General features: G+C 41.9%; 1 protein-coding gene across 1 annotated transcript in view; it reads right to left on the reverse strand.

The window, feature by feature from the left end:
- Positions 1-3,008, reverse strand: part of EXOC6 (exocyst complex component 6) — a 321,390-nt gene extending 318,382 nt beyond the window's left edge. Inside the window, exon 1 of the mRNA XM_051823933.3 lies at positions 2,888-3,008. The gene's annotated coding sequence lies outside the window, so the exon portion shown is untranslated. The remainder of the gene's footprint in view (positions 1-2,887) is intronic.
- Between the last annotated feature and the right edge of the window lie 9,350 nt (positions 3,009-12,358).

Here is a 12,358-nt window from a genome sequence, read left to right on the forward strand (position 1 = left end):
ACTTTATTGATGCTTCAGTGACCATTTCAGATTAATGCTTAACATTTAAAACTGTGCATGAAATCGCAAATGTATCGGCAAACAGCAGAAGGGGCAGGCTGAGGGTTCTGTGCTCGTTCATGGCCAGTCATTTCTCAGGCTGCCGGTGTGTTATTGCAGGCGTTATTTGCCCATACTTGCGTAGGCTGTGAATAGTTAATATCCCTGATTGCTTACTTAAATACCCTTCTAGATAGAGAGAGCAAAGACACGGAAGAAATGGGGGATCATGTGATTTTTGTGTAATGAACAATTAAGTCATGATATACTTCTTGATGCATAGTTGATACTTCCAGGGTAATTAGGTTAGTTTCTTTCTGAAAAAGCTGTTAGTTTCCATAACCATCATTCATGGCCACAGTTTAGCTGAAATAGTTAAGAAATAAAAAAGGATGAAAGGCCTTAGAGGAAAAATAATCATTTTTCAAACGTAAGTTAATTTTTGCCACCACCAAAAATAACTTTTCTCCACTAAGAGATGATAATTTTTACTTATTTTTATAACCTTAAATCCTGACTCAGATATTATCTTATATGTGGTTATCCAAATGGCTGGCAAGAAACTCTATGGTCTAAGATACTTGGCTATTTAGAGCAATGAAACTTCAAGGCTATATGAATGAAAAGTGATGCAGTTGGGACCAGGAAGCAGGCTACTGTAATTTTATTATGTTCTAGAGTCAGACCTCTTGGCTTTAAATCTCAGCACTGTTCTTTACTGGCAATTTCTGATCAGTAGATCCACCTGAATCTGGAATGGAAAAGGATTAGTTCTTCCAAGCAAGAGGAAAAACAAAAGGGATGCCAACAATTGCAAACAGCAGGTCTAGCGTACTTCAAGGAATGATAATATAACTGAAGGGTGAAAGGTGGAGATCAAAGGCCAGCTCCAAAACCCAATAGGACAGACCAGGACCAGGAAACTGAAGAGTTTTCATTCAAAGCTAAGGGATCATTTCTCACTGAATGAGTGTCCAACAAATGGGTTCACTTGGGGTCAGCACTGTGGTACAGCAGGTTAAGGTTTTGCCACCGCCTGCAATGCTGGCATCCCATATGAGCACCAGTTCAATTCTGGGCTTTTCCACTTTCAATCCAGCTCCCTGCTAATGCACCTGGGAAAGTGGCAGAAGACGGCCCGAGTGCTTGAACTCCTGCCACCACTGTGGGAGACTCACATGGAGTTCCTCACTCCTGGCTGCAGCTTAGCCCAGCCCTAGTAAGTATTTGGCGGTGGAAGATCTCCCCACCCCCTCTCTCTGTCTCTCTCTCTCTTCCCCTCTCTCCATTACTCTGCATTTTAAATAATTAAAAAAATTCATATCCAGCCTTACTATACAAATGCAGCTCCATATTGAGGGTTTACCTCAACCACACAGGTTGAGATCAAGTGGCAGGAAGGTTTCTTATTGGACTTAGAAGATGTAGGGTGAAAGGAGAGAGATGTAGGGTGAGAGGAAAACCAATAGAAAGATCTAGATATTTCCAGAAATTTTATTTTACTTTGTGTTTCATTTACATGTCCTCTGAAGTCATAGCATGCAAGATGAAATGCCAACAAACTGAGCAAAGCCACTGTCAAGTGCCTCAGTACCACCCAGAACGCTTGCCCCATTTTCAGGATGGTTTTTCTTCCTAGAAATACCCACATGGATTCTGGTACCGTGAGGGATCCTGGCTTTCTGTTTTGGTTCCAGTTTTCAGAGAATAAAACATCAACATTCAGGCCTCTGTTTCCCAAACTCTTCACAGAATTCTAAGAGAAATAATGGGTGCAATACAGGCAAAGCTCTATGGTTAAGCAAATTTTAGGAACACCATTAAACAAAGTTGAATTTATTTCTCTGTCCCGAAGGACTTCTCAGAGTCTTTGAGATGTTCATGTGCTATACAAATAGCTCAAAAATAGTAAGATATGCCAAATTTCTTAAGTGTCTTTGACCCCAGAATTCTTTTTCTCCACACTCTGTGTATTAGTGTATTTCTAAAAGTTATTCTGTAATTTTACTTTCTCTGCCTTGAAACTGGGAGGTTCCATTTCCACTTAGGAGACAGAAAGTCACAAGGGCATGTTGCTCCCACGTTAACAACAAAAAGAAGATGGATTACCTACAAGACCGCGATTTTTTGAGCCCATCAGAAAACTAAGCTATAGAGGGACCTTGGAAGTGAATTCCAAAGGACAAGTCCTTTTAAGGAGAGACTCAACACATCAACTCTTTCTCTTTTGGCAGAGAATGGGAAAACTAGATCATCACCGTCAAACCGGCTAAGAAGAAACGAAATCCTCTCAGTAAAACCTGAGTATAAAGGAGGGTGAGTGTGTAGAGTGCCTGAGCACTCCAGACACAAGAGGAACCCCCACCTCCCGACTTCGCCTTCCCACTGGCCTCTACCGGGTGCCTGCGAGAAAGACCAGAGACCCGGCAGCCTTCGTGGGACAGCCCCACAGCCGGGTGGTCCTGGCCCACCGGGAGAGGCCCAAGGCTTGCAAAAGCCAGGGTAGGATTCTGCCCACCAGCCTCCACGCTCCACCAGCAGCACGTCGATTTTCAACGTCTAGCCTACTGGATGCTGAGGTCATGAGTTTTGTCACTTGAAGCCACCAAGTTAGTGGTAACTTGTACGGGGCTCTAGGAAACTGAAAAATAATTTTGATGTAGGCAAAAAATGCATTCATTTCCAACCCAGGTTTTTCTGCACAAGTAGAAACACTAAACGGAGCCTAGTATTGCGTATAAATAGGACCAGAATTTACTTAACAGTGGGCCACCACACAGAGACATTCCCGATGTGAGTAGGCCAAAGAGGAGCTCACAAACGAGAAAGAAACAAACTGAAATGTTACCTCTAGACGAGAGCACGGCAGGGCCTTCCGGGAGTGGGAGAGATCTGTCAGACCGTTCCGCGTCAGAAAAGAACTCTCTCCCGCCTTCTATCTCTTTTTATAAGGAAGGGGGTGGCACCCAATCGGAGGTGCAACCCGGGTGGGGTCTGAGCATGCGCCCTGGTTCCGCCCTGGTTCCATATGTGACGGACGCATCCTGGGAAGGTGGGAGGATCAAACCGACAGTTAAAGAGATAGGGTTCCATTGTGAGGGTACAAGCATTATAGCTCACATAAATTTTAACTACCTAGTTACACATCCCAGTTTGACAGTTTATTAAGATAAATCTCCATTTCTCCTATAACTCAGGAATCCCATTCCTAGATTTCTACCCAAGAGAAATGAAAACTATTTAGTTCAACAACCATTTACTTCAACAACAATTTAATTCAAAATACATTACTGAGTGACTCATCCACAGCAGTTTCCCATCTGGTGAAGGCTCGTGTTATTGCCTATGTGGAAGATTTCACCAGGAACCACTTTTGAGTTGTGATAATAAATCAGATTTGTACACTTTTCTCAAAATAGAAAATAACCTCAAAACATCCATCTGAAGACATAAGATCACAGAAAGAGGAAGGCAGAGGAGGATGCAAAACTATCTGAGTAGTCACAAACCCTATAAAAATTAAGTACTAAATGTGGAAAAGAAAAATGGGTTTCGGTATATCTATCAACCTAACTGTGGGTTACCAATGAGGAAATGTTCACTAGCACAAACATATTTTTCACCTGTTTCCCTAGCCGTTCATAAACCCAAAGCAAACAATGTTACTTAAGCTCCAACAGTCCCTTCATCTTTGACAGTGACAGTATCTCTAATTCTTAAAAAAGTGGACTTGGCAGTTACAGAATCTTGGTTTTAATGCTATTTCTACAGCCAGATCTGTACCCTTGTACAAGCTTTTTAAATAAGATTTATTTATATTTATTTGTAAAGGAGAGAGGGAGAGACAGAAGAGAAGGAGAAATTCCATCTGCTGATTCATTCCCCAAATGGTCACAACAGCTAATTCTGGGCCAGGCTGAAGCCAGGAACCCAGAACTCCAACCAAACCTTCCATGCGTGTGGCAGGGTCCCAACCACTTGGGCCATCTTTTGCTGCTTTCCTAGGCACATTAGCAGGGACTTGGATCAGAAGTGGAGCAGCCGGGACTCAAACCTGTGCTGCAATATGGAATGCTGGCATTGCAGGCAACAGCTTAACCCACTGTTCCAGAATGCTGGCCCAAGGACAAACTTCTTAACCTGTAAAGTGTGGATATTAGTATTTATATCACATAATTACATAATTCAGAACAGAATTGTCACATGAAATATCTAAAATAGAGCCGGTGCCACGGCTCACTAGGCTAATCCTCCACCTTGCGGCACCGGCACACCGGGTTCTAGTCCCGGTCGGGGCACCGGATTCTGTCCCGGTTGCCACTCTTCCGGGCCAGCTCTCTGCTGTGGCCTGGGAGTGCAGTGGAGGATGGCCCAGGAGACCAGGAGAAGCACCTGGCTCCTGCCTTCAGATCAGCGCGATGCACCAGCCGCAGCGGCCATTGGAGGGTGAACCAACGGCAAAAGGAAGACCTTTCTCTCTGTCTCTCTCTCTCTCACTGTCCACTCTGCCTGTCAAAGATTAAAAAAAAAAAAATCTAAAACAACATGCTAAGATATATAATATAAGCCCTCAGTCAAATAATCTTGAAAAAGAAGAATAAAAATGAAAGACACACTTCTCAATAAAAACTTACTACGGGGGCCAGCACTGTGGCGCAGTGTGTTAAAGCTCAGGCCTGCAGCACTAGCATCCCATATGTTCACAGGTTCGAGTCCCTGCTGTTCCAGTTCCAATCCAGCTCCCTACTAATGTGCCTGGGAAAGAAGTGGAGGATGGCCCAAGTGCTTAGACTCCTGTACCCACATGGGAGACCAGGAAGAAGCTCCCTGCTCCTGGCTTCAGATCATCTCAGCTCAGGCCATCGCAGCCATTTGGGGAGTGGACCAGCAGATAGAAGACCTATCTCTCTCTCTCTCTCTCTCTCTCTCTCTCTCTCTCTCTGTCTCTACTTTGGTATGTAACTCTGTCCTTTAAATAAATAAAATAAATAAATAATAAAAGACTTACTACAAAGCTCTCATAGCCAAACCAGTGTGGCACTCACACAAGGATAGACATATAGACAAATGAAATAGAAATGAAAGTCCAGAAATGAACTCATGTATCTATGGTCAATTAATCCTTAATGAGGATGCCAAGACCATTTAACTGCATGGGGCAGGGAGGACAGGGTGAGAATCTCTTTAAATGTTGCTGGGACAACTGGACATCTGCTTGCAAAAGAATGAACTTGGACTTCCCCACTTCATATGCAAGAATTAAAATGGAGCTAAAAGAGTAACATTTTGAGAAGAAAACATAGAATTAAATGTTCATATCCTTGGGTCTAGCAATGGATTCTTAGTTAAATGCTAATAGTATAAGCAAAAAGAGAGAAACTTGGCTTGATCAAAATTTAAAATTTTTGTGCATCAAAGGACATTATCTAAAAAGTAAAAGAAAACCTACAGAAAGAGAGAAAATATCATACATCTGACAAAATATCTAGAGTATGTAAAGAACACTCACAACGCAACAACCCCCCCCCCCCAAAAAAAAAAAACAGCCGAATTTAAAGATGGGCAAAGAATTTGTGTGGGCATTTTCCCAGAGAAGATATACAGATTTCAAATAAGCACGTTAAAGCTTATCATCATCACTAGAGAAATGCAAATCAGAACCACAATTAGGGTGCCAACATTGTGGTACAGTGGGTTAAGCTGCTGCTTGGGATGCCAGCATCCCACGTCACAGTGCTTGTTCAAATCCCAGCTGCTCCACTTCTGATCTAGCTCCTTGCAAACATGCAGCAAATGACGGTCCAAGTACTTGGGTCCCTGTCAGCTACATGGGAGAACAGCATGGAGCTCCGGACTCCTGGCTTCAGACTGGCCCAGCCTGACCTGTTGTGGTCATCTGGGGAGTGAACCAGCAAATGGAAGATCTCTCTCTCTCTCTCTCTGCTCTTCAAATAAATAAATCTTTAAAAAAAAATACACACACACACAACACAATAGCTCAGATATGCAACTAATCCAGATATCCATCAACTGTTTTCTGGATAAAGAAATTATGGGGGCCAGCGCTGTGGAGTAGCAGGTAAAGCCCTGGCCTACAGCACTGGCATCCCATATGGATGCTGGTTCAAGTCCCAGCTACTCCACTTCCGATCCAGCTCTTTGCCATGGCCTGGGGAAGCAGTAGAAGATGACCCAAGTCCTTGGGCCCTGGCACCCGCATAGGAGACCCCAGAGGAAGCTCTTGGCTCCTGGCTTTGGATTGCTTCAACCCCAGCCGTTGTAGCCATTTGGGGAGTGAACCAGTGGATGGAAGATGCCCCCCACCCCGCAACTCTGCTTTGCAAATAAATAAATACATCTTTAAAAAAAAAGAAATTATGGTATATATATACACTACGGAGTAATACTCAGCTATAAAAAACTAAAAGAAATCCTGTCTTTTGCAACAAGATGGATGCAACTGGAAACAATTATACCTAGTAAAATAAGCCAGTCCCCAAAAGACAAATACTATATGTTTTACCTGTTCTGAGGTAACTAATACAGTACCCAAAATGTAGTATATTGGAGTGAAATGGACATTTTGTGATTTGATGAAATGTCTCTTCAGTTGAGGAACAGTGGTTTTTTTTTTTTTTTCTTCTTCATACTATTTGTTGAACTCTTTTACTTAGGGTTAACTTTATGGTCATTGACTAAACTGAAAGTAGATCTTCCTAAAAATTAAGTATGGTAGGGCTGGCACTGTGGCACAGTGGGTTAAGCCCCAGCCTGTGGTGCCAGCATCCTATATGCATGCCAGTTCGAGACCCAGCTGCTCCTCTTCTGATCCAGCTCTCTACTGTGGCCTGAGAAAGCAGTAGAAGATGGCCCAACTCCTTGGGCCCCTGAACCCATGTTGGAGACCCAGAGGAAACTCCTGGCTCCTGGCTTCAGATTAGCTCAGCTAATCATTTGGGGAGTGAACCACTTGAATGGGAGACCTCTCTCTATCTCTGGCTCTACCTCTCTCTGTAACTGTATTTCAAATAAATAAAATAATAAATAAAATTAAGAATGGTAATAGGAGAGGGAGGAGGAAGAAAGGTTGGACCATAGATGAGAGGGAGGGTAGGGTGGGAAGTATTACTATGTTCCTCAATATGTATATATGAAATACATGAAACTTGTATAACTTAAATAAATTTTTTAAAAAGGAAACACAATGAGATACTGCTTTATATTCATGAGCTATTATTTTGTAAATGGAAAATAGCAAGTATTGGTGAGGGAAAAATTGGAATCCTCCAACATCGCTTGTTGGAATGTAAAATGGTGAGGCCATAATGGAAAATAGTTCAGTTTTCCTCAGAAAGTTAGATATGGAATAATCATATGATCTGGCAATTTCACTCCTAGGTATAGAACCAAAATAACTGAAAATACATATTCAAATAAATGCTTGTACACATATATTCATAGCAGCACTATTCATAACAGCCAAAAGACAAAAAAATTCACGTATTCATCAACAGATGGATAAACAAACTGTGATATATGTGTACAATGGAATGTTAACCAGCCACAAGTAGAAATAAAATACTGATACTGCTATAACGTGGATGAACCTTGAAAACATTGTGCTATTGTTTTAGAAACTAGATGTAAAAGATCACACATTGATTGCATTATTCCATGCATATGAAATATCTAGATTAAGAAAACCTATGGGCTGGTGCTGTGGCATAGCGAGTAAAGCCGCTGCCTGCAGTGCCAGCATCCCATATGGGCACTGGTTCGTGTCCTGGCTTCTCCACTTGCAATCCAGCTCCCTGCTAATGCACCTAGGAAGGCAGCCCAGGATGGCCCACATCTTGTATTGCTATTCAAGACTTGGCTCCACTTCCAGTTCCAGCTTCCTGCTAACGTGCACCCTGGGAGGCAGCAAATGAAAGCTCAAGCACTTGAGTCCCTGCCTCCCATGTGGGAGATCCAGATTGAGTTCCAGGTTCCTGGTTCAGCCTGGCCCAGAACTGGCTATTGCAGGGATTTGGGGAGTGAACCAACAGATGGAAGATCTCTCTCTGTTTGTCTCTATCTCTTTGTCACTCTACCTTTCAAATAAATAAACAAGATTGGTTCCTCACTTGACACTGTGGAGTAAAATAAATTCCAAGCAGATTAACTGTTAAATGCAAAGGGAGTGCCAACTTACAGTTAGATGGGGATAAGACATTCTGGTGTTCTATGGCACAGCAAGGGGGTCACAGACAGTGATAAAGTGCTATGTATTTTTCTAAATTAAAAAAAAAAAAAAACAAAGGAAAAGCTAGAAGAAAGGATTTTGAATGTTTTTGCCATAAAGTAATGAAAAAATTTTTAAATTAATTTGAAAGCAGAAATCAGAGAGAAAGGGACAGAGACAGAGACAAAAACATCTTCTATCCACTGATTCACTCTCCAGATGGCTTCAACAGCAAGGGCTGGACAGGGCTGAAGCCAGGAACCAGGAGCTTCTTCCAGGTCTCCAACATGGGTAGCAGGGGCCCAAGCACTTGGGCCATCCTCTGATACTTTCCCAGACACATTAGCACGGAGCTGGATCAGAGGAGGAGCAGCCGGGACTTGAACCAGTGCTCATATGAGATGCTGACAGCACAGGCAGTGGCTTTACCCACTACATCACAATGCCAGCCTCCAATTAATTATTTTCTATTAATGTGTTCTAGGAGGAATTAAACTGAACCGCAGGCAATTGTGCCTGTTTTAGATTTGATAACAACAAGACAATATCAAACAACCCAACCAGGGAGTAAAGAAATTATGCTATCAATATATTACATTATGCAGCCATGAGGTAGGCCTTTGGCACAGGGGTTAAGATGCTGTTTGGAACACCTGCATCCCATACTGGAGTACAAGGGTTTGCATCCCAGCTCCATTTCTGATTCCAGCTTCCTCCCAATGTATACCATGGAAGGGGAGCAGATAATTGCTCACATACTTGCATCTCTACCACCCACATGGGAGACTCAGATGGAGTCACTGACTCCTGGCTTCAGCCTGGCCCAGCCCCAGCTGTTGTAGGCATTTGGGGAGTGACTCAATAGATAGAAGATCTCTCTCTCTCTCTCTTTGTCTCTCTCTGTTGTCCTGCTTTTCAAAAACAAATTAATAAACAAATATTTTAACATATACTTAAATAATATATTATGCAACCATTAAAATAACATTTATAATTTTTTTTATTTACTTGAAAGGCAGAATTACAGAGAGAGGAGGAGAGACATTTAGAAAGAGACAGAGACAGAGATTTGTATCTGCTGGTTCACTTCCTCAAATGGCCGCAATGGCTGGGGCTGGGCCAGGCTGAAGCCAGGAGCCTGGAGCTTCTTCAGGGTGAACCATCACTCTGACATGGGACGCTAGCATCACAAGCAGCAACTTCACCCGCTGTGCCACAATGCTGGCACCCTAATTGTGGTTTTGATTTGAATTTCGCTAATGATGGTGGGGAACTTTCATGTGCTTATTTAAAATTTGCATATCTTCTCTGGAAAAGTGTCTACTGAAGTACTTTGCCCATCTTTAATTAAGTTGTATGCCTTTTGGTTGTTTTTGGTTGTTGCATTGCAAGAGGTTTTTGGTTTTTTACACATTCTAGATGCTTTGTCAGATGTATGATTTTTCTCCCTTTCTGTACATTTTCTTTTATTTTTTTATAATGTCCTTTGATGCACAAAATTTTCAAATTTTGATCAAGCCCAATTTCTCTATTTTTGCTTTGTAGTTCATACTCTTGATATATTACTGAGAATCCATTTATAGGGGCCAGCCTTGTGGCATAGTGGGTAAAGCCACAGCCTGTGTGATACTAGCATCTCATATGGGCGCCAATTTGAGATCCCACTGCTCCACTTCCGATCCAGCTCCCTGCTGGTGACCTGGGAAAACAATGAAGGATGGACACGGAGACAATAGTGGGGGACCTGGAGGAAGCTCCTGACTCCTGGCTTCAACCTGTCCTAGTCCTGGTTATTGCAGCCATCTGGGGAGTGAACCAGTGATAAAGGACTTTATCTCTCTCTTTTGCTCTATTAATTCTGACTTTCAAATAAATAAATAAATATTTAAGAAAATGCATATAAAGTATTTAACATTTGAAAACAGGAAACAAAATTGCATTTCAGTATAACCATAATTATGATGAAATACAGAGAGTGGATTGGCAATATCTATCTAGATAAAAAAGACACATACCACAATTCCACATCTAAGAATTTGTCTTAGGTAGGACAAATTTCAGAGCAGAAATGAGATGTGTACAAGATATTTATTGTACCACTATTTGTAATAACAAAAGCCTGCAAACAACCTAAATATACATCAAATCAGTTAGGATTCAGACATACAGTGAAATACAACCCAGCCGGCCAAAAAATGAGAGACGAAAGTTTTATCTACACTGATATGAGATCATCTTCAAAATCTATTGCTCCTCCAGCACTGTGGTATAGAAGATTAAGCCTCCACTTGCAGTGCCGGCATCCCATATGGCTACCGGTTCCAGTCCTGGCTGCTCCACTTCCAATCCATCTCCCTGCTAAAGCACCTGGGAAAGCAGTAGAGGATGGCCCAAGTACTTGGGCCCCTGCACCCATGTGGGAGACCCAGAAGAAGCTCCTGGCTCCTGGCATCAGTCTGGCCCAGCCCGAGCCATTGTGGCCATTTGGGGAGTGAACCAGCAGATGGAAGATATTCTCTCTCTCCTTATAAAAAATAATAACAATAATAATAACGTATTCCTCAGTGAAAAAGCAAAGCATAGAAAAGAATGTATAGTTCAATATCATTTGTATTGAAAAGCAGATAATTTATAAACATGCTTGTAAGTGTGTGTGTGTGTGTGTGTATACACACTTATATATAGAGAGAGAAAGAGTGAGAGAGAACGAGAGAGACCATGAGAGAAATCAGGAAGAGGCCACTTCTGATGGGGAACTACATGGCCAGGCAGTAGGGAAAAGGGATAGGAGGGACACTTCCTATTATTGTATTGTCATTTGTACTGTTCCCGCTTAAAATGTTTTTTACCTAGTAAACATAATTTTAAGGTGAAATACGTTACACGTATAATCATGTGGGAAGCACAGCAAAAGGAAATGTCCTAAGGTGTCCCTAGAGTTTAATTCCCAGATGTGGGATTGTGGATGACTGTGACTACACGCTTTATTTTTCATCTGTTTCACACTGATGAGATATGGCTTTTATAACCAAGAAAAAATTTTAAGAAAATTAAGAGTATATTAAAGAGATAGATTGAATGATCGATCAAGTCCTGAACCTATTTAATCCCTAAGTAACTGAAATAGCCCTTATCTACAAAGCAGATAATAGAGAACAGATTTTCTTATATCTAGTAATAAATACCAAAACAGAAGTCAAATCAAAGCTACTCTTAAGTGGTGGTATAAGTTGTCTGTGAAGATTCTAAGACAGCTCTGGGTACTTTCCCCAGTTTTTAGTTCAAAGACTAGAATTTCCTTTTCTTTAAAGAGACATTTCACTGATACGATGTCACACTTCTCAACTTTACTTTAAAAAAAATTTTTTTTAGTTCCCAATAAAACAAAAGAGAGAGAGAGGGTAGAAAATGCAATGCAATAAATATGAGTCTCCTGTGGTTAAGAAGGCATGGCTAGAGGGGCAGGAGGAGGAAGCATATGAGCAGACAGATCAAAGGCCTCGCCCAAGGTGAAACCACCTGGATGAACACAGGGGCGATGGGCCAGTGCGCAGCGTGGTGGGAAAGGAAGGAAGCCGAGACGGTTCTGAGTGTGAGGGCCCAGAAAGGCCACTTGTCTGGGACACTTTGGTTGTTACTGAAACCACCCTGGGTTGGGTGGTGAAATGGGCACATTTGGCCAAGGATGGAAATGAGAAGACAAGAGGGTAGTGGTGAGAGAGGGGAATCCTCTAAACAGAGCCTGCCTCACTCAGTTATTTCCAACTTGGCATCCTGCGTGTGTTCATTAAATGTTTTGCTGGGTATCATTTAGTTAAAAGCTTTCGCAAAGGTGAACTCAAGAACTGAAATGCTGTGAAATTATTACACACCACGAAAACCAGAATGATGCTTAGAAGCCAAATAGGTGTGTCTGTTAATATCATAAATTCAAAAGATATTTTTGGTCTGCTCTCCCAAATCATGCTATTTCTTGTTCAAATGTATATTCCAGTGCCTCTCATAACAACTGGTATAGTAGATGTTCAACCCATATTTGCTGAATGAATACCTAGATTAATCAGGTATTAATGGATGCTTTATCCATTAATGGAT

The sequence above is a fragment of the Oryctolagus cuniculus genome, chromosome 15 (genome assembly GCF_051225735.1).
Source record: "Oryctolagus cuniculus isolate XC-2025 breed Fujian yellow rabbit chromosome 15, ASM5122573v1, whole genome shotgun sequence".
NCBI classification, from domain to species: domain Eukaryota; kingdom Metazoa; phylum Chordata; class Mammalia; order Lagomorpha; family Leporidae; genus Oryctolagus; species Oryctolagus cuniculus.